Raw genomic sequence first — 27,048 nt, 5'->3', positions numbered from 1 at the left:
AGTCGATACCAAATGCAATGCCTGCTTTAGCCCGAAATATATACATGGTGGCGCTTTGACATTCGAATGGAATGGTGATTAACACAGACACAAGTCATCATCAGCAACACCTGATGTGGATGCGGCGTGGTGTTGACATAGTTTGGACAGCCCACACACCCACGAGCTAAGCACTAAGTTGCATGAGTGTTTTGAAGCCTTTGCCATAGGTATTCCAGAGCCATTCTAAGTCCACGTCTGCTGAAATTATTTTTGTTTTTACGTCTTCGCTGCTGAAAGTAATCTTTACAAAACTCGTCTCTTGGAGTTTGTGCTGGCTTGTTTGCTTGCTATGAATGGTTCAAAATCCTATTATAATTAAATTAAACTTTCACAAAACATTTAATTAAATCTGACTGAAATAATACTTTTAAAAAGTAACGACGAGGGAGAACAGTAGACATTCTTTGTTTTTTATTTTGTAATTATTAGAAAATAATGTTTGTTCTGCAAGGGGGCGTAAGTCTTACGATTGTTTTGAGTTGTGCGCGCATGCATGCGTCATTTGTGTTTCGTCACTTTTCGTTTGTCCCGTTCTGTTTTGACGTAATAATGACGCAATGAATGGAGCAAATCGCCGTCTGTAAATGTCTCCCTACTTCTGGCAGTACACCTTTTCTGGTACGTACAACCTCATAAGACATTTCTTAACCGGACAAATACTTGCTCAAATTTAGCAAAGGTGTCATGAAACCGACATGTAAAAGCTTTACCAGACTCTCTCCACCATTCATCCATATTTTGCAAGTGTTACTTTTCACAAAGAGTTGCTGCAAATCGCAACTCGTTGCCGACTAATTTTAAATGCTCCACAAATTTGAAAAGCTTCTAGAACTCTTTAGATAACAGTCCAAAATGTTTTGAACTATTTTACACTTTTGATAGTTTTCAGAATATATTGTTCTTAGCCTAAAACTCAGACCCAGACAATATTCAAGTGACTTTTCTCTTCTCTTACTTGGCACATACCCACACATATACATGAATTTATATACATACACATATAATGATACATAGTTAAAATTCGGCTATTCTTCCAACCAATCTTGTAGACATGATTTGTGAAAATCCATTTATTTAATCCTGAGGCTTATTTGTACTAGTTTCACTCAATATTTAGAAATTTCCACCACTGCCAGCATACATGATCACTGCCTATGGCAATTAATGATGACCTTGGTCACATTGCCAACCCTATTCCAAGAAATTGTTTGTTTGTTGTGTTTGTTTGTTTATTTGTTTATATTTGTTGCTATGTTTTTGTGTATTTTGTCTGATCTCTTGTCAAGCTGGTTTTTGTGGGTTTTGTTTTTTATTGTAAGTCTACTTACCAATATTTATACTTCAGTCTTGTTGCATCACATGCTGTCACTGTTGCTGAACACATACATCCAGAGAGACTATAACTAAACCACCATCGCTTACCTATGACACAAATAAAACTCTTATTGTAATTCAATCTATACAAAAAGGTGCAAGACTGTATTATGATAAAATGGTAACCAATATACATGTACCTAACTGTTGCCCGAAATGGAATGAAAGACTAAAGAGAAATGTTGTTTGGCACATTATCTTCAGAAAAGTAGCCAATGTTAAAGATAGTAGATTGAAATGGCTTTAAATCAGAGCCCTGCATAGAATACTGGGGAAAAATAACTTTATTTAATATGGGTCAAGAGAAAGATGATGTTTGTGACCACTGTAGATGTGAAAAAGAAAACATTCAACATTTTTTGGAAATGTAAATATGTCCAAGATTTCTGGCAAAACTTTCAAAATTATGTGTCAAACAACTGTGGGATTATGACAAGGATGATTTTTAAGTGAACACCTTAGATGCAGTAATAACTTTAAGACAGATGCTATACTGGATTTAATCTTACTGCATGTAAATCATACATATACTCCTGCAGATTAACCCCCCCCCCCACAGTTGCAACCATTCATTCGGATACTGGAGCATAGATATAAACTTGAAATTTTTAATGCACGCTTGGAAATGAAAGAAGACAAAATTCTAAAACAGTGGCTAACTTATACGCAACTTGTCGACTAGAATTCAGTGTCTAGACTTTTATACATATATGTTGACATGCATTACTTTATATGTTTGTTATATTGTTATATATGTTTGTTATCTTGCAGTGGGTATGAATTGTTTAAGCACATAATGTGTTAAGTCTGTAATGTGTTAATGGAAAATAGGTGTTATATTTAAAAAAAATGTATATTCAAGGGATTTTAAGATGGGACGTTAAATAGACCGCAAGGTCTACGCGACTGATAGCCAGTTACTACCACACATTTTAACGGTTTAGAAAGAGAGAGAGAGAATATCATAGATGTCAGTCGTGTCCTTAAAAGGTGAGTTTTTTTGAATAGAGACTAGAGACCTCTGAACTTTGGAGATATTAAGTGCTATCGAAGTGAAGCTAAGTAGGTGTGTATGTTTGTATGACGTGATGGAAAATTGCTGTAAGGCAGGGAGAGAGAGAGAGACCTTGCTCATATATTTGTAACATTCTTTTGTTCCGTGTATGTTCGTGATCGCGACAAATGCCATAAACGGAAACGCCTAGCAACAATGGAGGAAAGACACGCTCATTTTGTGCAGTTTTATACGAGGCGTGCCACATAAACCTTCAGTGGCAAAGGAGCAAAGGGGTATAATTTAAAGTAGGTGGCGCGCAAGCAGTGAGGACTGTCGAAATAAGCGTTTGGGTAAAGGCTTTCGTAATTTAAACAGTTGATGTTGATCTGCACTCACACGTAGTGTGAAGTCTTGTATTAATAAGTGTCCCTAGCGTGGAACTGTGTGTAATGTAGTCTATTTTATAACTATTTTTCCTGTGGGCAGCAACGCCCATTGTCGGTGTCTTTGACATGAATACGCTATGTGTCTAAAGGTATCGTTACAGCGTAACCCCAGAAATACGCTAAGTATTGACGCACATGCGCTCACATAGGTGCATACGTACTGCGACAATCTCATACGCACTCTCGTACACACATATACACGGCTTCTTATAATAATGAAGGGTGAGAAGGCACTTTCTTAAGATACTTGTAAACTGTCACATTTTTTTTTTACATGTAACTCCAGGTGTACATCTACACCTGTGCACTAGCTATTTTGAGTCAGGTGTCCCGTTGAGAGAAATGGAGTTTTGGAGCTTCTGGCCCCACGTCTCTCTCAGTTGGATCTCGCACGTGGTAGATTTCCCCTCCCCTCATATAGGAAAGGGTCCATGTAGGATTGAATTTGACTCTTCTACCAACTGAACTCTGGTTGATACTTGCAACTGCCATGCAAAGAAAGATCCCCCCCCTCTCTCTCTCTCACTCAGCGCGTGAGCGCGTACACACACACACACAAAGATGTATTGAAGAATTCTGTTGCGAAAGTATGTTGACTTGCTTTTTCGTTTTTATTATTTTTCGAGACTGTTTGAAAACTGAGGCTATTGCAAAAAACGAGAGGTAGGTTTGATCGCTTTTTCTCGTACTTGACTATCGACATTGACTGGAGAGCCAAATTGTTTTCCGTTGATACTTTGATGGTTTGCTGTTACAGAGTAAAGGCATAGTTCGCAGGCTCAACTTTTACCAGGCAATGACCCCTAATTCTTGAAAATCGGCAGGTCCCCTGGTGTGCTCAGGTAAAGTTCAAAATGGCACACCTGTGCTGTGTGTGTTTACTGCCTTATCGTTGTTGACTTATTTTAACTCAATTAACTTCGCATTTATCCTCTCCGCTTCTCGCACACCAGCCTTTACCTAGCGCCAGGCAATGGCGGGCAGAGCGCTGGGTATCCCCGCAGATATGCAAACAAGACTTCTTTCAGACGTAGTGCCCTTTTAAAAAGAATTTTTAGGAACTGAGTCGTTAAATGATTTTCAAAATCCTGCATGGTGTGTTTAGGGGTCGTGGTGCTAGGTGGGGGGCCCTGGGAATCAAGTCCTTCATGTTGTGCTGACCTCATACATTTCGCCGAGCAGCTTAGCTTTCTATTTGCTTTATCTGTTCTGTTCTTTTATCAGTTTATCGTTCTCGCGGTCTCAGTGCTGTTCGACAGTTATAAAAAGATCGACCAAAATAACAAACTATTGGCATAGACTCTTTCAAGACTGTTGCCAGCTTCAGTTGTCACATGCAAACGTGAAGAAATTTCCTTTTTGTTTTTCTTTCGCCAAAACGGTCCGTCTGGTCGTGACCCAGATTCATGAAAACGTATTTGTAGTGATCAGCAGACGAACACACACACACACACGTTTTCTCTGTGTGTGTTTTTTTTTCGCAACACACAATTCCACACACAATATGGAAGGGTGAACATACATTTTTGATGTTTCTTGTTTAAAACAGAAAGCCATTTACCATTGTGAGAAGAAAGGTGCTTATGAACCAGACGTTTTGGTCATGATTACAAACCTTTGTATTTTAGGAGATAGCGTACGGACTGTGAAGCGTCCAGCTGTGACAGGAACAGGCTCATGCATTTTTGAAGGAAAGCTATTGATTGCGCGAAATCGTTGTCAGCGCTGGTACGAAGGTTTTCAAGAGGCAAGAAGCAAGACGTGTATTCATAACCTATTTGAGGCATCTGCAACAAATTCGACAATAAACAAGGATTCAAATTGGTTAAAGAATACAACGCGGGAAATATATAGTAAAATAAATAATTAGGCGTCGAACCGATTACTACATACGACGCTGCCCTTAAGAAAAATAAGGTTTTTAATTTTTTATGGAGTTTTTTTTCTCCATTTGATGCTTCGGCTGCAATTAAATTAATTTGTCATTTATTGATGCGAAAAACCCAATATTCTGGACAGGGTTTCTGAAACAACAACAGTATCAGCAAGAGAAGCGCATACGGTGATGTGCGTAGGTGCTTTGTATGCCTTTGGTCGACTTGCAATGCAAAGCTTTTTGCTGAGGTTGCAGAACAGGTATTCGTCGAAGGCACTGAACTATTGGTCTGTTAGTGAGCTTTAATAACAGAGTTAACTCCTTGTTAGGTTGGGAAAGTCTCTTATAGACAATCCAGTAAAACAAAAATTCAAGCAGTTTCTGAGCTGTGCACTTCGTGGAGTAACGGAATATTTTGTTTTATGCAGAGAAGTATGAAACTAATGTGTTCGTATTATTTTTATTGTTTCAATTTCGACGGCATTTTATTAGATAGACAAGCAGACAATGACACGGCTACTTTAATATTCTCTTGGTGGACAAACACGTTACGACTAAGATAAGCAAGAAATAGCTTAGTCTTCCTTAAGAAAATGGTTCACAATAAGTACGTAAGTAAAGCAATCTATCCGAGCTCACAGCCGCTCGATTTCGATTGGCATATCACCTACCACATGTCCCTCTGAATGACGTCAGACCCATACAATCCCCAGGTAGTGCGCTGAGAACTTGTGTTGACCTCTCCGTGAAATGGGCGTATGACATGTGAGCATCAGACATACAGCACTGTGCCTTTGGTGTTTAATTTCATAAAGTGGGGCTTATAGTAGCTTCTCTCTAGGTACCAGGCCTCCCCACCCCCGTTTTCTTTTAGCTCTGTGCCAGTAACTATTCAAGAGCCTGTAATTGATGTCCAAGAATAAGACATTTAAGTTTGTGGAAAGGGGGTGGAATTGGTTTGGGTGGTGGGTGGGGTATCAAAAAAGCAAGGGGGACAAAAATAACAAAGGCTTGCAGGCGGCCGAGAAAAAGAACCAACACGGAACAATTTTTTGGACAATTGATGCAATTTGCCACGTGCCTAGATGTGGCGCATCTAATGGTACGTTTCCTCCAATCATAAATGGACGCTTGATCCTTCGGCGTCGCGCAATGATTGCTGCTGTTTTGGGCGACGACCAAGCAGTGTCCATTGTGACGCAGTCACTGGGGGCAGCTTACCCACGACCCGTATCCTGGCCTCGTATTACGCGCCTACCACGCTTTACATCATGCAACGGTCTATCGATACCGTTTTCACCAAAAATAACACAACGCTTAGTGGACACAATTGATGTTTTTAACGATCGACTAAAACGATACAAGTGGTGTGTGGGTGTGTAATTAGATGTTGCTACTCAGCATTTGCGTCACTTGTAGACTGACCAAATACGAAAGGAGACAAAGAAAGAACGATTTTTTTTTCTAAAAATCGCTTATTTTTTCCCAAAATAACCATTGTATAGCGCTGCTTTGCAAGCAACAAAAAACTTTGCTTAATATTATTGTCAGCTTCCGGCTTTAACAAGCAGAAGAGAGGCAGTTAAGGCCAACTTCCGGTTAACACATGGTCAGTATTCTAATTAAATACTGATAAAATGCATCTAAAATGCTCTCATGTTACTGGCGTTTATTGTGGTTTTCGAACGACATTGGACTAAACTGAAATATACACCACCAGTTCACATGCACAGACATGGCGAGCATGTAGCATAGCAGGGCATGGAATATGATAAAACGGATGAAGGAAAACGTAGTTTATCTTAAGGCCAAAAGGCAGAAAAGCGAGTCTTTGCATTGGATTTTATAATCTGAAACGCGCTTATGAATTATTTAAGAGCAGGGATAGTAAGTATGTACGCGGATCATTAAGGAACTTTATTTTCGGTTTGTAACTTTTGCCTTTCCTTCGCTGCGGTCATGACTTGTTTATTTTCAGCGGCAGCGTGTACAACGTCAAATAAACAAAACAAAAATTTTGCGGCTTCCGTTATATGCGCCATATATGGCTTTGCTACCTCATGCACCTGTGTCTTTAAAAAAAGAAACACGTTAGCCTTCTCTTGCCCGCCCCTTCCCGGTCAGCCCCACTTCTCGTCCTCGCGCTGTCCTTTTTTCTAAAGCTCACGCACTTCGCCTTCTTATCCACGTACCTCTTCTCTGAAGTGCTTTCTCCAAGTGCCTCCTTAAAATTGTCGAAATTTCCGTTTGCGCAAATCTTTATCGATGCACCAATGGTGTCACTTGTTACGTAACCATGCAGTGCCATTCCTCTGATGGTGTTGCTGTCCTTAAATAAATGGCAGTCGCTGTTCACGCCTCTTCCGGATTTTTGTTCAAGTAGTTTCCTCCTGAGTATGTTTCCCTGGTTGTTTCTGTTCGTCGTTTTCTTTTTTGACTTCACAATTCGTAGTGCTTCAATGATAGAATAGGCTGTAGGTTGACGAAATTAGTCAGAATGTCCTTTTATAATGCTTCCTTTGATGGGCGTTACAATGTTTCTCTTAATAAATGGACTGCGTGACATTTAAATTGTCCAAATGTTGACACAACGTAGTGCAGTGCTAAAATATTGTATGTTTCATTGTCTGAAGCGCGAAACCTCTGAAATTAGGTATAAATCGGGTTTTAGAAAGCGGAATAAGGTTGTTCGGGACTTTTCAAGAAAGTTCTGTGACACGCCCAGCTCGCCACAGCTCTACAGGCTACAAATGTGTGTCAAACATACTTCCTAATTACACACACACTGTGGCCAGGCTACCCTAGTTTGTCGTGGCTCTGCAGTCAACGACTGGCCAAAATGGCGCAGCTTCTGTACTCTGGCTTTTTACAGCGTGGGAAAGCTGAGCGTACAACTGATTTTAACCCAATACTTTGCAACTTGTTCAGGACTTCAGTATTTGTTTTCCTATCACAGTTCAACAGATAACGTGAAATTTTAGTATTCCAATCTCTGCTGTTAAAAAGCGATTTTTAAACACTGCAACGCGTGTTTGCACATGTGTTTATGTAACCTTAATGGCTTTTGAATTGAGAAGGGGCGAGCACTAATCCTTGTCTCTAAAACCCTTTGCATACCTTCCAAGCTTAGTTCACACTGTTCAGTCCCCTTTATTAAAAGGCCGTCTGGCTTGGGCTCTCTTTCAGGACCTGACACCTGAGAAATACCTTAAAGTCTTCACTCGCACGGTAGGGGCTGAAACATCAAGATATTTACTGCTGTCTTCCCCTGGCGCAGCCGATCATGCTGTCACACGACCATGAGAAGGTTCGCCGTGACTGTTGAACATTAAATCTTTAAGCCTCAGAGAAAAACATGGAGAATGGAGATGAGACAGCCAGAAAATCATGATACTGAAATTTATTGCTTGCAACAAGAACGTAACAGAGAGGAGGATTCACTTGAAAAGAAGTAGGAAAAATCTGAAAGAAATGTTATGAAGGGAGCCTCGGCGAAAAGAATAACAGGAACTCCACAGTAACTTCACAAGGTCCAGGTCACAACCAGCAGTAAGAAAAGACGCCTTCATTGAACTTCTGGGTGAAATTCCTTGCAACCTCCCTCCCTCCCCACAAAAAACCCACACTAATCAAAAGCAAAAGCACAAATAAAAAACACAACAAAATACAAAAACAAAACCCCCAAAAAACAAAATAAAAACATGACCCCCCAAAAGGTGCTGGGACCTATTGGTGTTAGGAATGATATACTAAAACACCTGGGGTGTATTATCAAGTGCAGGGTTATCTCTAGTGTAAATCCAGGGTTATCGCTATTGTTAAGTTAGAAGTGGGCTAAAAGCCCTCAGCTAATTTGTTTGCAAGAAACCTGCATGTCTTCAAAATCAAATGTAAAAGATGGGTGTATACAACATTTACAGTCGTGGTCAGGAAGAAATTATCAATTGCATAATTAAAAAATTAAAAGCACGAAAAAGATTTAGCTGTTTCCCAAAGCAGAAAAATGGACAAGTAAATAACGATCTCTGCCCTTGTCTCTTGCAGTCTCTTACTTTCTATTTTGAACTGTCGATTTTAACAAGCAGGGGCCTGGCACAGTCGCTGGTCTTAATACATGCCACCTGGGTAAACCGCTGTTTGATCCGCAGCTTTGTAGTCCCTTCGAACAACAAAAGCGAAATGCAGGTGTTCAGAGAGACTGCCAGAACCATATATCAAGTGAAAAAAATTGTCTGGGAAACACTTGCAGCACGTTGCTGTGTTATTCTTTCTAGCTCATGACCAGCTGCAATGGTCAGAAAGCTTCACTACCCCGTACTAAATGTTTTGAGGCTTAATAGTTATTTAGAGTCAAAATGACAATGCCTTGTACCCTTTGCGTTTACTTTTCTAGGAAAGTATTGTTTGGCTATAGAGGTGTTGGGTGGACGTGTGTTCCTTTTCAATTGTTTTCTTTTCTGTTTCCCGTTGCCAGTTTGTGTTCGTTTAATTAATCAGTTATGTTGATATCGACTGTTGTCAATGCTTTGTGTATTTGTAAACAACACATAGTGTCAACAACGTCCAGCCACACAACCATTCCTTTAGTCGTGTGCGTCTTGCTCCCTTCATTTTTCTTTTTTTCCCCGTGTTTTGTCCAGCCTTCTCTGCCTCTCTAATGATGGCTGTTGTTGTTCACTCCCCAGTACCATTTTGAGCTGTTCTCAAGCCTACTCAATAAAGTTGGAGTTATCGTCTTTCTGTCAAGTTGGTAGTTGTGGGTGGGGAGAGAAAATGACCTCTGATTGACTTACGGGACTGAAAACCAGTGGAGCGGTACGGAAAGTCCTATCCAGTCCTCGCAGCGCGCCTTTGCCAGTAAACAAGAAATTTGTTTGCTGCCGGTGAATGAGCCGTTGTAGTACGCGCGCTATTTTAAACCCTCCGCAAGAGAGCGCCAGGCCGTTGCGGCAGCTGTATGGAGAGTATCAAGAGGTTAATCGTCCGGCATTGACTGTAGTGTATTACTCTGGAGGGCCGCTCGCTTGTGCGCGCTTTGACAGACACGTTCTTTGTAGAGCGAGACTGCCTTTTGACAGGTGGAAAATGAAAGTGGAGGTGAGTCCGAGTCGAGAGCCAACAGTTGGAGTGTATTTCAGTTCAACAACTGCAGGTGCAGCCAGCGGGGTGAAGGAAGGCTAAATAATGTACATGTAGTCATTCAGACACTTGCTGACTTTCTGTACATGTAGTCTCACTTTCTCGCTTTCTGCTCTCTGTCCAAGGATGGTTACTCACCCTACTCCCGCGAGTACTCCACTTTCATGCCACAAATTGTAGGCCAACAAACAGCAAGCAGATTAGAAAAAGGACTACAAAGATGATCAAGAGAGTTTAGCCAGGTGGTTGTTGAGGAGTGTGAGAGAGGTGGTTGGTATAACCGAGTGTAAAGAAAGCCAACGGTATAGGATATTTAAGTTGTGCCTGTTACTGTCACTCGGACTCAAAAGGCTACATTCAAACGCTGTTTGAAAACTTATTTATTCCCCGAGTACTAAGTACTTTCTTTGAATTGCTATCCTAAATTCCTATTCCGATATTGTATGTAATGTGCACCATTATGTAACTACTTCATCTCTACACTGTCCACAGTTCCTGTATCCTTTTAAACCTTTATCCCTTGCATTATGTTCTACTCTTTTACTTCATCTTTACATTGCTCAATGTGCCTAGATGTAGCTCACCTTCCATTGTATGTTACCTAATATTCAAATACTCCTTTTTATAATTACTGGTAAGAGCAGAAGAGAGTGCGACCTATCTTCGTCGTGCTGCTGCGCGATACAAGTGCACAAATTATTATTATCATCATCATATAAAACGACAGACGTGTGCTAGCGTTTTCGTTTTGTTTTGCTGGCTTTGCTCTGGTTTGTGGGGAAGCAGATAGCCTATACCCGAGTGACACAGGATATCCCACCCTGCCCCTAAGCTGACCCAGCTGTGCAGTAGATACTTCATTCGATAGAGTCTTCGGATATGTAAAACAACAAGCGGAAGGAGAGGAAGGGGTATCGAGAAGAGGGTTAGCTTTAACACTTCACCATTCTGTTTTGTTTTATTTGTTGTGAACTTTCTTGTATGCTGGGATTTAGGAGAACAAAACGCAAGATGATAAGGATTTTGAATGATTAAGAATGAGCACTCAAGTATGGCGCATGAAAAATTACAAGAGAAGGATGACAGTCATGATGGAAGTATATGGTCTTCATAATGTTATCATCGGGATTACGAAGCCTGGTGGTTAAAACCTCTAGGTCAGAAAATAAACTGAGCGAAGTTGGAAACTGCTTTTTGAAGATAAAAACATTGCTTGTTTTGTAATTATTATAAATCATTTTATTGTTACCTATTATCGCTCCATTACCCGGAGCACTCGACTTACCTGTGCGTCTCCTCCCGCGCAAGAGAGGAAAGGTTCGCCTTTTGATCCTTCTTTGTCCCTCGCGCATTCGCTCGTTTGTTTGTGGTGTTCTCCAGGCGTCAACAGCATTGTCAACTGTCAGCAAGGTCCTCCAGGTGTCAAACGGCACTCCGCATTTAAAGTCACGCACACTCTGGGGTGCTCGAAGCACTGACAGGGGTACGGCCCTGCTCTCGCTGCGGTAACCGGGTAGGAAATACGAGGTGACTAGGGGACACCGTGCATATGGTAGCAGGTGATGTTAACTAACCATTTTCTGCACAGGCAACACCTTTCCCCGTTAATTGAACAAGACCACTAGTTCGTAGTTGACGTTTGACTTAAAATAAAGAAATGAATTAAAGATCGTTTACATATCGCGACTTTTACTTTTAGCGTGTTTATGATAATTCAACGTAAATTTCTTCAAAACGAGCTTGTCTCTTTGGTCATCTGCTCTTTGAAAGTACTGTATGAAACAGAAGAAAAGCATCCGTTAAATTCATTTAATCATTGTCGTGAGTTCGCCCTGACGAAGAAAGTTAAGTGGGTGGAGAAAAAGAAGAGGGTTTCTCTTTGCTCATCCTTCATTTTCTGACAGAATGAATGACTTTAACACCTTATCTTTTGCCTGCCCTCTTCACTGGGTGTTGTAGGCTCTGTGAAAACTTCGTGTGAAACTGAAGAGCCTTGATAGCCGCAGATTGGCCAAATCCATCAGACTGCTGAGTACCCGAAAATGACTGGTATATCAGTGTGGTCTTCCATTCCCCACCCACTCACAGGTGTGGCGATGATAAATGCCGGTCATTTTTCATCATATCAACATACATAATGCCTCACATTTCTGAGCGCGAGCGCTCAGACACACACACGCACGCACGCAAAAGCAACGAAATAATGGAATCGGTGGCTGCCGACCTGGAAGCAAGACGAGAGTCGTTATATCGGGGCGTGAATGTGAAAGACGCATAAAGTGGGGTCGACAGATAGTTGGGCGACTTGTAATGCAGTACGTTCTTTAAGATGATTTTTGCATTAGTGACTGTCAGTCAGCACATTTGCAAAGGAAAATCTTGAACGCCACATAGACCTTTTCTATTCTAGTATTTAAATGCAGTCAACAAACAGCCGTTCGTGGAAACTAACCAACAAACAAAATTTATTAAGCGGACACATTTGCATTTGCACCAACACATTGAATAATGATATAAACAACGAAACCAATCATCATCATATTCAGCAGCAGCAGCAGCAGCAGCGTTTGCTTGTTTGTTTGTTTGTTTTGGGGGGTAGGTGGTTAGAGAAGGAAGCCAAATAAGTAACTGAGGGGATCAACTTCCTTCGGATCTCACAAAAGACCATAGGAATGGGGTGGGAGCGTGGGAGAGGAAGAGAGAGGGCGAGTGGGTGAAATAGTGAATGGGTGAGTGAGCGTCTTCGTAATTTTGTCTTGTAAAATAATTTTTCTAAATACAGATGAAACACACGTAGTAGCTCCACATAAGATATTTTGTGGTCTGGCGCTGGTTTCGTTTTTTACAGTGACTGTATGCTATAATTACCAAACTTCAGAGACGACGATTGTGCAGGTGCGCAACTGCAAGCAGGTGATCAAGCCGTCAGGTGTCTGGCGGCCTTTATCTTGTGTCGTTCAACCGCGTGAAAGTGGTGGTGGGTTGGTTCCCAAAAAACAACGAACAAAGGATATATCTCGCAGATTGTGAAAAGATTGTGAACTCACCATTTGTTAAAAACAATTCTGGAACTCAAAAGCTCACAAGCACGCACATTTTCTCATTACCTATTGATTAAGTGTCCTGTCCGTCTACGTCTTTTCGGACCCCACCTTCCCATTCACCTCAGCACTCCTTAACGTGGCACCCCGACTGTCACAATTTCGTCCGTCCAGTCAACCCCTTTGCTGTACTCCTTGGGTACCGGGGCTTCGTGCGCGATGTGACAAGTGCCGTACCAAAAAGCGGACACCCGAGCCGTGAACACCTGTGCCATACGTGGGAACCTGAGAAGCCTGCTCCTCACCCGTATCAGCGTCAACCCTAGTGTTGTGTATCATGTGAGAGTCCTCTCCCCTGCATGACCCCACTTCTCAGCCCCTGATTACACCAAAATCTGGAGCAGCAATCAATGTTAAAGGTTTGGTGTAGGGCAGAACGCTTCCAGGGCGCTTTAAGGCTATTTTGTTGTAAATAGTTGAGAACTGACTGATACTCTTGTATAATGTTTTTTTTCCCCGCCAACAAATAAACGGAGAGAGAGGAAACCGGTGAAACCGTAGGAAAATTTCGACGGTCAGCATTGCGAAGAGGTGTCACATCCAGAGAGGCGTATCGGAATCGAGATCCAAATCCCGATACCCGATTCTCACTTTCGTGGCAATGGGCGCTTTACCCACTGCACCAACAACCACCCCTTTCAATTCACACTAATGGAAGGCAGGCACAGTTACTAAACAAAACGAATCACCATGGTAATTCGAGATATACAGTAATTAATTTACTGACTTTTCTGTCCTATAAAACCCCATATCTACTTCTTGAATGTGGCATTCATTAAACTGTAGCACTGTGTAGAGGAGAGAGCGTATGCAAGCAAGCTGCAACGTTATCAGTTACTTAGCTTCATTTGAATGCGTAAGAATTAAGTTATTAAATTAATTGATTTATCATAATCTTCTTACATTCTTTCCTGTTCGCATGAGTGCCTAGAAGGCTTCAAAAGTTTGGGTGTCACTCGTTTCATTTTTGTTCAGTGTCTTCGTTTCCAGCGCTCAAGTCCAAAGACACATTTCTTCCGACATTTTTTCTTATAAACCTGAGCTGGGGCTTTTTTCAGCGTTTTTCATTTCGGTTTTTTCTTCTGTCATACCTTGCAATCCTTTTTGTGCTGAAGCTTCAATTGTCACGAGTAATCACGTTTAAAGTTTATTTTCTCTTATCATTATAAAAGTACTGACTTTTTAAATTTGATCACTTTTTTTTCGAATAGTCACTCAGCACTTGAAATATGCTGAGAATGAATGGGTGACTAAGTCCTGCCCTGGCGGAAAACACTCATATCTTCCCAGTTACAGATAGCAAACATTGATGTTGAAACGTTTGATGGGGTCCGCTACATCAGGGCAGTTTCTCCTTTTTTTCCCTAGTATAATCGCGTGGCATTACGCCTTAAAAGTCTGAACGCTCTACAGGGGTCCCTTTGGACGGTTGAAACTGATATACCATCTTTACCAGAAATAATCTTCATATTTTTTTACAGGGTTATACTCTTTCTGCTTCTCTTTCTTTTTCTTTCACTCTCTCCCCCCCCCCATCCCTTGCTTTTCCACAGCAGATTAAAAGGAGATGTTGCTCACCCTTCAGCACTTGATAGGAAAAGATGCTGCGTCTTTTTACAGCGTTGTCGAATATTCCTAGGAATGTTTATCGATTTTGTTTGTTTGTTTGTTTGTTTTCCACAGTGCTGTTTGAAACATGAGAACAGCGACTGGCTAAATATAAACATAAATTTTCGCTGTAATAAAATGTTGACAGCTCAGTCACTCAAATAAAAGTAAAAAGCTCGCTTCTGGAAAACTAATGTATCTATTTATCATGTAAACGATCCGATCAAAATTTTTCAAGGAATTTTAACTGTTTGTTTGAGTTATTTAACGTTGGGTAAAGACTTGGAAATTTTAGAAGACCTAGACGAGTAAGTGGCGAACACGACGAAAACAATGACAGTCAAAAGTTCCTCATGCATTGGGGTCTACTGTTTTTAATGGTCATCGTCAAAAGTCCCTCCAGTGTGAGGCCTACCCAACTGCCATGACAAAATAAAAATAAAACAGTGTGCTGAAAATTTTACTTGAATAACTCATTTACTTTGTGGCAATCAATGGAAAAGGCGCCTGGACACACGAGTAGGTAGTGTATAATCTGAAACGTCATGTAGGTTGTGTCTAATTAGCTGGCAACCTGTGCTGACAGAGTGAAGATGGGAGACATTCCTGCTCGCACCTATGCAAACAGAGCGAAATACAAGCACTGCGCTTTTTGCCTTGTCGTGATTTGTGTAGGAAATAAAACAAGTTGTAACCGGAACAACGTGCTTGCCACACCGCGCTGCAATAATATCACCGGGGGCAAGGTGGCGAGTATGTTTGTAGTTATACACCTGTGTTTGTTGTAAACTTGTGTGACTCTCTCTTTCTCACTCGCCTGCTCCCACCCCACCACCTCTCGTATCTCGATTGCCGCTTGTTTTTAATTTATTTTGTTTGTCACTCTCTAACGCACTATCCCTCTCTCCTAGCACGAGCTCTTCACTAAAGATTCCATTATCTGGTTTTAGCTCTTCCTTGTACAAATATTTAACATCTGTCATTGATTCTTCAGATCAAAATCTTGTTGCGGTTATTGCGTTTCCCGTTTTCTTTCTTTCACTGGCATAGGTAGGTCGGGACCTAGAGCTCCGCCCAGCAGCTAATGAGAGATTTAACTAGACACGTGAGTGTCCAGTGTATCACCACTGGATTACAGTGGAAGCGAAGTGCGAAAAGATGTGAGGAAGATATATATATATAGAGAGAGATGTTTAGGTTGAAAAAGCAAGATTTTGGCTAGAGACATCTTGCAGCGTTTAAGCTGCATGTGTTGCATCTGGACGACAGCGGGCCACGCAGCGGTACAGCGGCTCATTTCCGCACAGCAGCCGACAGGTGATGCACACACTGCAAATCCCACACGAAGAACCGTCACACGTGAAAATTTCACTTTCTTCTTCTCGTTGTCCCCTGGGCTACTCTTCTCGGAGGGTGGTCCCTTCGCCAAAGACTTCTACCCCCTTCCCTTCTCCAACATCCTCGAAGCACATGTACGTCTGCAGACGACGGGTAGGCTACTGAGGACGCTGGCTTGCTGCGTGGCAGTCGTCTGGTGACGATGCCATCGCCTTCAGCAGCAGCTGTCTGCAAGGTGGAGACTTTTCAACAAGAGGGAACTAGAGCAGACAGAAAATTAGTCTGTACTGTCGTGTTTATTTGGTACGCTACAGGGATTTTCTTCCACAGTCCATTGCCACAGTTTCAACCAGGTAGTAGGATGTTGCAAATTTGACTGTGCAGAAGTATTTCATTTAAGTCTTTTACACGATTAAAAACTGCTCATTGCAGCTTACAAAAGGAGAGGAATTAAAACAGTATTACTAAAGCCGATAATACACTCGACGGATTTCAACTCTCCTTCCACTGACAAACAGGGCTTAAATACAACAAAAGCATCCCCGTTTATAAGATACTAACAGATAGGCTCTCCCCTGGACTCTGTTCGATAATTTACTCAAAAATACATGAACATCGCTCGAACTTAATACCCTCATTTCAAGACTTGACCTATTTAAGTCAAGCTTGAAATACTCGGGAAGCGTCCTGTGGAATGGCCTTCCTGTTCATCTACTTGGGAAAGCGGATGGCATAGTGGTTAGAGCGCTGGCGTCCGAACAGAGCGCGCTGGTTCAGTTCTCGCTTAGCGCAGTAAACGTTCCCCAGTCGACCCAGCTGGAGAGAATGGGTATCTGACTCCATAGACAGTTGGGGAACGGGGGAGAGGAGGGTACCACCCTCATATAAAGCTGGCCCGATATAAGTGAGGTCTCTAACACCTCACTCCCCAACGACCCGAAAAGGTTAGGGGATGACCTTTACCTTTTTTTACCTTTTACTATCTCCCGCAAATAAACTCTCTAAACAGCTTCAGACAAGACTTATTGAAATATTTGTACTGAAACTTGTGATCGTTTGCTGAGGCCTGCTGCCCACCGTTGGCAAACTTAGCACCAGGATCTGCATTGAACTTGCATAAAGATTCAAAGCCGTGAAGCTTTTGAGATTTTTGTACATATTTTACACCTTCTCCCCGGCACTCTCTTTTATGTTATACCTGTGCTTATTGTCATAGCCTATCAATTTGACAAACTCTTACCCTTTAAAGGGCAAGCTAGGTGTTAAAAAAGCTTGCTTATTCTACACCCTCCCCCTGAGATAATTGTCATTGTTATTGCCATGTCTCTCAATCTGTTTCTCCCATTCTCTCCCCCCCCCTCTTTCTCTTTTGCGCTTGCTGTGACAAAAATGTCTGCCCACCTCACAGTTCTTTCGTGTTTGCTTCTCCTTTCTCAGTCTTTTCCTTTCGTGTTCTCCTGTAATCTGACTGTGCGCCTCCCACAGCGCGGTGGGCTTTGATTGTTCTCCTTCACCCTCAGTTGACGGACTTACGAAGTTTGTATCAGACCACACGTGCAAAACACAGGTGTGAATCTGGGTCACTCGTCTTGCCACAAGAGCTCAGCATGCCTGCACACTGAAAATCATATACACCCACCCAGTCGCATAAATCCCGCCCCCCCCCATCCCTTCCCATCACCCCCTTACTCTCTTCACCTTGCGTGCTCCCGTTGGGATTAAGGATATAAACATGAAAACGTCAAAAGGGGCCGCTTGGAGGCAGACGCTTTTTAAAAAAGAAATGTATTCCGTTGTATGAAAGCGACATCTCCCAGCTTCATACATTGGAGTTGATGTATTCTTTGTGACTACCACCATCAGCTTCAATCAATTCTCCGAAAACCACGAGGTTGTGGCCCGCAATGTTTCCTTTGATAAGATGATATCAGACGCCAAGTATATCTTCTGTACCGCTTAAGCTCGTTTTCCGCAGTAGGTAGCAACCATCCCATTTCTATAACATTATATGTTTATTTTGTTGTCATTTCCTGCTTGGATATGAATACCGCTGATAACTGTGGGAATGTGCCGATACATGTTGTCATATTGACAGGCTATTCGTGCGAAATAGAAAGGTGGTATAAATACGAGCCGCAGTTTTAAGCCAATTTTGTGAACATTTGTTATTTTTGCGAACCAACAGATTAATTACACCTTCACAGGTGAGAAAAATCATAACACAGGTCGTTTACTGCCTCTCTCTCTCCTTGAAGAATGGGCAGTTGGCCCTAGCAGTAAAGAGTGTTCTGTTTATTTCTTTTTTGTTCTCTTTCTGTTGTTGCCTTCAAGCCAAGGAGAACACACACTCTCTCTCTAAGTATTGGTTGTATAGCAACCTTTTTTGCATTTTTTTTGTAGCGTTTGAAAAATACTTTTATTACCAAAAAAAAAAAAAATTAATAAAACCAGAAAGTTTTTAAGACAGTGAAGTTCGGGACAGAGTTCTTTCTGTGTTTCCCTAATGAAAGCGAGGTTAGGAAAAGTGCAAACCTACAATCCGTCACTCCTCTGTTGTACGAGTACCTTATTTTATCAGCCATTTCCTGAAATGCCTGACAGTTTTATGCACTTTAAACATTTCTCATTTTATTTAACGTCTGTTACCCACTCACCCATACCCACTCACCTCACTCGCCCCACAACCAGTCGTATCATGTACCTATAGTTGATGTTGTAGAAAATACTTAGGGTAGGGATTTAGCCATATAGGGCCGACCATATGACCATGCGTTGACTGTTCGGTTAGCGGAAGCAAGACTTCTTTAACATGACGAAAAGTAATTTTTGTATCTGTGTTTATGAAAGGTATGCTGATAGTTTCTTGTCTTGGTGGATGCAAGTTCGCAATAAAAGGCAGCATGTGATCGCCAAGTGCGATATCGCACTGGTCCATGGGTCATGTGACTTGTCTTTGGTGACAGATCGTGCTTTGGAGCATGAAACGGGTAACTTCTGACATACAACAAACATGACTACACTCCTCGTGTTCTTTGTGATAAGTCTGTATATAAATATTTGTCACACACAGAGAGAATCTTAAGCCTAGCACTCGTTCGTGTGAACGTACGCCCACGCTCCTTTGCCCAGACTGCATGGTCTCTCTATACCCACACCCCACTCCGTTAACTGCTGTGCGGCTAACAACGTCATCTATCCCCCAACCTTCAGTTTTTCTCCCTCCCCCACATCCCTTTGAACATCTCCCACTGTGGTTGTTCGTCTCCATGCTTGTTACTGCGCCGTGTTTTGCTAGAAGACCATTCGTCATCACACCTGCAAGGTGTTAAGCAGGTGACAATGCAAACTCTGTGTGTCATTAAAATTTGAGAAGTTTTTAACTGCTCAGGTTGAGGGTCTTTGTGCGAAGTCCGTCGAGGATAGCATGAATGTCATTTACGAAAGTGTAAGGCGATAATGCTTTCAAATGTTGACGATTGTTTTTATAGTTCGAGAATTTTACAGGAAAAGGCAAGTGGAATACCAAGTTGTGTTTCACAAATTTCGCATATTAAACGAGTCATCTACTTAGACTCGTGTCTAAACCACATCCACGTGCTGGATTTCAGAAGCCGTCGTGTTTTGTACGTTCGAGAAATAAAATCAAACTGACCCTTGCTCGCGACCTCGGATGTACCATTTATTAAGAAAGGCATTCTTTGTGATCACAAGTCTTCTCCATATCCACTCTGCTCTTCCACCTTATACTCGTGTTCGAAATTGCATGGCACGATGCCAACCTAGCTCCATGATGTCCACATTTAGACGAGGGCACTAGGAGACTGAACAACAGTCCCGAACGCGATGGATGCGAGGTCCAGTACTGCCGAACCGTTTGCTATATCTTGCAGGAGTTTCGACCGATGGGTCTCCTGCTGGTTATTCTCAGTGGTGTTGCCGGATAGCCTGTCCTCAAGCCGGTAGCCACCCATAATTTGAGGAGTTGGCACTGCTACCCGCAGTATGAAATACTCCATGCATGGACCTTCATTACTGGATAAGTGACTCATAGTCAAGACCGGTGTCATTTTCTGCTTTCCTTAGTGATTCACAAGGCATAAGTAAAGGTGGATGACCTTGGAAACAATCTGAATGTCATTAAAAGCAGGAGACACGTGAACAACGCGGAGTACATCGAAATCAAGGTAACAACGCAAGACAGGGTCATCATTGTCGTCAACTGTTATTGCCCCAGCGACAGGATGCTGACATTCGACGCTATATAGGTTCCGGAAAGCAGCTTCATCGCTGGAGACTTCAACTAGTAGTAGAGATGGGGATATGATTCCCGAGACAAGCGAGGGGAAAGATGACCTGGCAGGACGAGAAACAGCTAATCTTTGTCAACGATCCTACAGACACACTGACCTTTTGCTCGCGCTGCTAACACTTCTCCAGACCTGGCATTTTGTACGGACGACAGCCATAAGAAAATCAGCGGAAAGGTGGAGACAGTTAAGAGGAATTACCGCTTCGTTATCTCACCATCTCAGGAAGTATGGCAACAAATGGCCCTTTCCCCAAGTTTGCAAGATGGGATTAGAAGAAAGCACCAGTGCGCGTACCAACGAGCTAACGAGGACAATTACAACGGAGGTAAGAAACATTAACAATGTTGTCAAATATTTTAATAGCAGAATCACTAAGGTAGCCAAAGAAACCATTCCAATAGTGGTGATTACCAAGCACCATGCTGGACAGGAGAACTAAAACAGCACACGACGAGCTCTGCGGTGTGAGACAGGCGGCTGAGACCAACTCTAGCCAAGCCAGGGAAGTAAGAGTTACAGGAAAAGAAAGTTTCTGAGAACTAGACTGGATCTGACAAGAAGCTAGAGAGAAAAGACCGCAGGCATCGATATCGAGAAAGACGGTATTTAGCTGTGGATTTTAACTAGAGCACTGAATGCTGAAGAAGCCAAGAGACAGAAGATCACACTTGAAGAGGGAGGAAAGACATTGACTGGGGAAATGGCTGCTAATGCGTTTGCCCAATCCTATACATAAGAAAGGGACGTCCCTATTCCATAGAATCTGCAAAAAAGAAACCAGAGGGAAAAAAGGAACGAACAGGAAACACAGAGGCATGCGATTTCATGACAAAAGAAATCACTATGCAAGAACTGAAGAACGCCATCAAGCAACCGAAAAAAGAAGAAATCTCCTGCCCCAGTAATATTGCAAACGAGAAAATGCAACACCATGGCAACGGTGAATCAGCAAACTATTAGATATCTTTAATTTAAGCTGAAAGGAGGTCAAGCACTCAGTGTTGGAAGGAACGCAGCATGATCCCTATTCACAAAACAGGGAAGAAGGTCCTGAACTACTGTCTCATTAGCATGAAAAGTCAGCGTCTGCAGTGGAACATGGAACCAGAGACCATCAACAGAGAGAAGACAACAGCAACCTTTTCTCAATCTCTACCAAAGTACAAGCTGGCAAGTTAATAATGGATGACACCTCTAAAAGACCAACAGACGCACCTGGATATGACCTTTGACAAAAGGCTGACATGGAAGCAGCATATTAACAGAGCTGAGTGCAAGGTCGGAAGAAAACACTTATGAGAAAGCTGGCTGGCACAGACTGGGGAAATGTGGCGGGAGAGTGCAAAAGTCCTCAAAACAGTGTATCAGGAAACTGTAAGACCACACCTTGAATATGGGTCAACCCCTCTGATGATGGCAGTCAAGACACCGTCAGACCCTGAAAATCACACCTGCAGGTCGTGTTCCCAACAGATGCACACGTGGTAAAACACATTTCACAAGCAGACAATGTAACAGCTCAGAAACTATCATGTGTATCTTCTTCAATAACGTTGATTTTAATTTGCCATGGCAATGTAATATTACTTTATTCGAGTGCGAGCTGTTGACATTTTGTCTTCGTTATTTTGGTTTTCCTTCTTGGGGAGGCATTGCAACCATCTAGAACTACAACAATCGGGTCATTCTTCCGCCATATATCGCCATTTTCAGAAGCCTGTAGGACTGTGCCTAGTCTTACTCTTCATCTCCAGGAGAAAGGAAACAAGTGATCCATCCCTCTTGTCTTTTATCATGGCTCGATTTGCCTTCGCAGTTGTGTGCACCAGGTGTTTACATGGGCACGCTGCAAGCCTGTGAACACGGGCAAAATATTTGGGGATCGACCCTCCCAGAAACTAAAAGCCTCGCCGCTAGATGTTCTCCACTCTGTACTCAGATCTCGTGCCGTTTGTACGCGGTGCCGCATGCTCTCCTCTCGCACCCCGGGGCACCATCGAGCTACCCGGCATGTGGTCACAGCCAGGGTCATCTGGTGCGGCTCGAGATGGCCGTCTCTGTAGTAGAAGCAGGACATATGGGGGTCTGACTCCGAGGACAGTATATCAGAGGATTTTACCTCTACCTGTCTCTAAAGACAGGAAAAAAGCAGGAGCAGTGTTAATAAATCTGGCATACCTAAACTACTGATGAGGGAAGGCTGGGGAATAAGGTTTGGTTTCAGATGCATACCCTATTACACCATACCCTTGTAAGTTCTTTTTTTGTTTATCTTCGATTTCTTCGTGAATGGACAGAACATGACCTTTAAAAGTTGGTATGCCAAGCAACCAGCCAGTCACTTTCAGAACATTTTGTCTGCGCCGTAAATTTTATAGACATTCTCTGGACGCCCACTTGTGTATTCTGGCACCACTGAATGTTGAATGCTGCTACGTAGCGTGGTTTTTTAACGTATACTTTAATGCGTAGAAGTACGTATAAACATTACTACTTCTTGGGGAACGACCTCATTTTCTTTAGGAATGTTTTCCGACTTACAAATGACGAAACACACACACACACAAGTAAGCAAACACATTAATTTGGAGGGGAAAATAATGAGAGTAGATATGACGGTTAGGAAAACTGGACAAGAAACTAGAGAACCCGCATAGGGAACTATGCACCGCCGTGAGGGGAAGAGAGAGAGTGTGTGCGTGTAGCAGTGAAGGAAAATAACCGTGGCTGCTTAACGCACGAGTTTTGACAACCGTCTGTCTCTGTCTTTTAGTGACTCAAACATTTATGGGCAAACTTACCTACCCTGTTATGAGGCTGGTCTTTGATTTGATTTAAGTGGTAATTTTCTTCCTTGCAGTAGAGATGATGTATGCTCGGCACACCACGTGGGTGAGCCTCAAGTAAAGCGTAATTAGTTCTTCGATAAGCATGAGGAGTTTTGCTGGCTGGGCTGGTGTACAGAATGCATGAGAGGCTTAGCTATCAGGACTGATGTACAAAAAGCATGAAGGGCTTACCGAAGAAAGCTGATGTACAGAAAGCATGATGGCTTTAGTTGTCTGGGTTATTGTACAAAAGGCATGAGGGGCTTAGCTACCAGGGCTGACGTACGGAAGGAATGATCGTAACGTCTTGGCTTGGCGGTGGCGTTAATTAATCAACGCTGGTACACTATTCGTAGCTTGCTTTCAATATCAGCGGCAGACCAAAAGCACCTATCTGGTTTATTGCTGATTGTCATAGGATGAAGACAAGATGGGGTTAGGGTGGGGATCAGCAGTGCAAACACTAATGATCAGGTAAGTGTGGGTAATGCAACACAAAAATATACAGTGGAACCTCGGTTAACGAACTTAATCCGTTCTGGAAAGCTGTTCGTTATCCGAAATGTTCGTTATCCGAAACAATTTTTTTCATAAGAAATAAAGGAAATAGATTTAATTGGTTCCCAGCCCCTGATGACTCGCTAATATTTGAAAGTTACAGGCTATATAGGTATTTGTTTTAATGAGAACAGTTATAATGCAATATAAATGGAGTTAAATAAACATAAAAAAAAACATTATCGAAAGCATTTCAACATCAGAAAACTTGCCGTTTTGACGGCGTGGTTGGAAGCAGGTGTGGGGAGGAAGGGGTGGAATTACTGCTTGGATTCCCCCTCCATGAGCACACTTGACACTGTAAAATCGGGGGTGACTTCCCTTTTCTGTAGCTTTGAGGTTAAAGGACAAAACTTGTCCAGTGTCTGTTGCTTCTGCCTTTTTGTAAAACTCTTCGGTAATACGACATCACATATCCGACAGACGCATGCCACCTTCATACTTTGAAATCATTTCCTTTTTCAATTCATTTGTTGGCCGCTTCCTTGTCATTACCTCACTACTATTAATTGCTCTTAATCTTCTTTGGAGCCATGATTGAGGATTATCTTATTAAAATAAAGCGCAACAATCACTAAATAAGAAGAATGCGCATAGATAAGGAATGACCGATCGTAACTGTGTCTCGACCGCGAATGATGACATCTCGTCGGTCACGTGTGGTTCACGTGGCTGTTCGTTATCCGAAATTTTGTTCGCTATCCGAGACAAATTTTTAACGAAATTTTTGTTCGTTAACCGAAATATTCGCTATCCGAGGCGTTCGCTAACCGAGGTTCCACTGTACTCGCATAGAAAAGTAAACGCTGTCTACCTGTCAGCCTAGAGACCTTGAGACTTGAGCGAATGAAACCAGGATGAACAGAAAGAAAACGGGGGGTGGGGGTGGGGGGTGGAGGAGTTGAGGTTTGTGGCATTGTATTCCTGTTTATTTCCTCTGTTATAATATAGCCACCGAATCTTCCAACTTTCAAAACCTAAACATTGTCGCTTAAAGATGAAAAAAAAAAGCCATATCGACTAGTTCCTTGATTCGTCACTAATAGAATTGTCGCCAACGACTAACATTATGTGCGGAATCACGTCTTCTCACGAGTTATCCTCCTTTGGAGTGACAGCTGCACGTGAGGATCGTGCGCAACTCGTCAGTGTTGTATCAATGGGGTAGGGTGGTGGTAATTCAGCTACCTTTAGAGTTTAGACAGACCCAGAAGTCAGTCAAGTGGCCAGCTTACCCCCATTCCACTTCTATAAATGTCATTATCTTGTTAAATGAGGTCAACGATGATAATAATAATAATAATAATAATAATAATAACAACGATTGTGACGATGACAAAGACAACGACAGTTTATGATGACGATTTATTCAAGCAGGCTTGTCGAGCTTCATCTGAAGACATGCAATATTTGCACAAACACACCGATGAACACGAAGATAGCCATTTCAGAGATATTGGTGCGCACACAGAGTACAGTACAGCATTACAATTCCAACTATAAGTACGTAGAATAATTGTATGTAAATAACGTTCAATGACAGCGGGAAGCGAGCCAGACTAAATTCAAGAACGATTACCGTCTTCTAAATGAGCCTGAGCTTGATTAATTTGACGATAAAATGATGATCCTTTCAGGTGCAGGTGTTTTTACTTGGGTTTTTGTGTGTGTGTGTGTTTAAGTGACAACACGTACGTAAAATACATTCAAAGACTAAAATAGCACACAATTTTTGTAGGAATGATTTCTAAAACTTTCTTTTGTTTGTTTGGTCAGAGAAAGTCTGTTCTGATATCAATGCTTGTATAGTTCATGCTGAGCAGATTAACAAGGTGGTCAAGTCACCAGAGAAGAAAACGTCCTCTGCACTGTTGGTAATCTGATTGCGCGTTACAGCGACTCTGGCAGCTAACTGGAAAAAAAAATACCCAGACACTTTCTCTCTCTTCTTCCTTGCTGGAGCCATGCTCAATCAATCAATCTCTTCTTCCTCCCTTTCTCTTTTTATGTGACAGTGCAGCGGACGTGGTGACGAGCATCGCTGAAATGAATGTTAACGACGGCGTAACACTAGCACAACACGAGCCAGAGCTGAAACCTCGATGTCCACAGCTACGGCTGGTGAAGGTGAGCAGGAGGCGCACTCCGAGAGCCGCACGCCAAGTGAAGCCTTTTACGTCATGGAGTAGTTTTTCCCTCTCTCTCTCTGTGCTGGAATCTCGTTAGCTCCACACTGCTTCTTGTTCATCGCTAACTCCGAGGTACCAGGCTATGCGATTCTTGATGAACTTCACTTGCAATATCCACTTGTAACTGAAGATGGTAAGTAGCGATACTGCTTCAATTGGCAAGCCTTGTCATTTTTTCTTTTTGTTAGATGCATACCGTTTTAATTTTATTTTTGTATCATCACTACATCATATAATCATGACTCATTTCACTCCAACAAACGTGCATTCTTTCTCTGTCTATCCGTCTGTTGACGTATGTAGTTTGTTTTTGCTTCAAGTAATTCGTCTTCGTATTCTTCCACGCTTATCAACGGTTCCGACTAAATCCAGAATACAGATCAGTTTGTTTGCAAGTTTTCTGAGCATTTTCCAACCGTTCCTTATGGGACCTGGACGTCTGTTAACAATGAGTTTTGATAAAGGGAGATTGAAATTTTGCAGCAATCGCTGCAGTTTTCTTCTACAAACACACGTAAACAGTTAACTTGTATTGTTACCCGCATGCACTTACTCTGCCATAACAGAATAACTAGAAAATAGTGCACAACATGAGCTCGAGCACAACAAGGTGGGAGCGGATGAGTAGTGTTTAGAGCAACGGTGTCTTAGCCCGAAAGTAGTTAGTTCGATACCCGTGTCGCGCAGCAAAAATTTTCTCCCCAAAGTTGACCCAGCTGTGAAGTGGTTACCTGACTCCATAGAAGGAGATGCGTACCGCCCTCACAAAATATGGCCGCAAGATAAGCTAGGGCTCTAACGCCTCACTCTTTTACAACCGTAAGGTTACAAAACTACCTTGACCTTATTTATAATCTAGTGGGGATGCAGGTTAGCAGCGTGTACCTTCGTTACCGTTGTTTACCTTCGCCACCTCATAAAAGCTTCAAACCGTCATTAAGGTCTTTTGCCCCCTAGCCTTCAAAAAGACTCCAAGTACCAACTATCCGAATAACTATTACAGCTCTCATTGCACACCGCCCTCGTTACTATATTTATGTACAGTCCGAGATCTTGTGGCTGTGGTTAAAATACTCACTTGTCAACCCTGCAGTGAGAGAACTGAAAGGTCCTGCGTTCAGATGTGACACCTGTTCTTATTCGCAGGGCTCGCCACCGGGGGTTTTCTCTAGGTACTCCAATTTCCTCATCCCTCTGCAAAATCACATTTCTGCCTACCTGACCAACCCACCTGAGGATCAA

General features: G+C 42.3%; 1 protein-coding gene across 3 annotated transcripts in view; it reads left to right on the top strand.

The window, feature by feature from the left end:
• The first annotated feature begins 587 nt into the window (after positions 1-587).
• LOC112569894 (bone morphogenetic protein 2-like) overlaps positions 588-27,048 on the top strand; it is a 93,040-nt gene continuing 66,579 nt past the window's right edge. For 2 of the 3 annotated variants that reach the window (XM_025247953.1, XM_025247951.1), the window contains exons 1-2: positions 588-660; positions 25,633-25,939. The gene's annotated coding sequence lies outside the window, so the exon portion shown is untranslated. Of the gene's footprint in view, positions 661-3,683; positions 3,702-25,632; positions 25,940-27,048 lie in introns of those variants that run through there. The other variant, XM_025247952.1, reaches the window with a different exon arrangement.

Source organism: Pomacea canaliculata, linkage group LG8, assembly GCF_003073045.1.
Source record: "Pomacea canaliculata isolate SZHN2017 linkage group LG8, ASM307304v1, whole genome shotgun sequence".
Lineage (NCBI taxonomy): Eukaryota > Metazoa > Mollusca > Gastropoda > Architaenioglossa > Ampullariidae > Pomacea > Pomacea canaliculata.
Note: the sequence above shows the minus strand (reverse complement) of the source record. Positions and strands in the feature narration are given on the sequence as shown.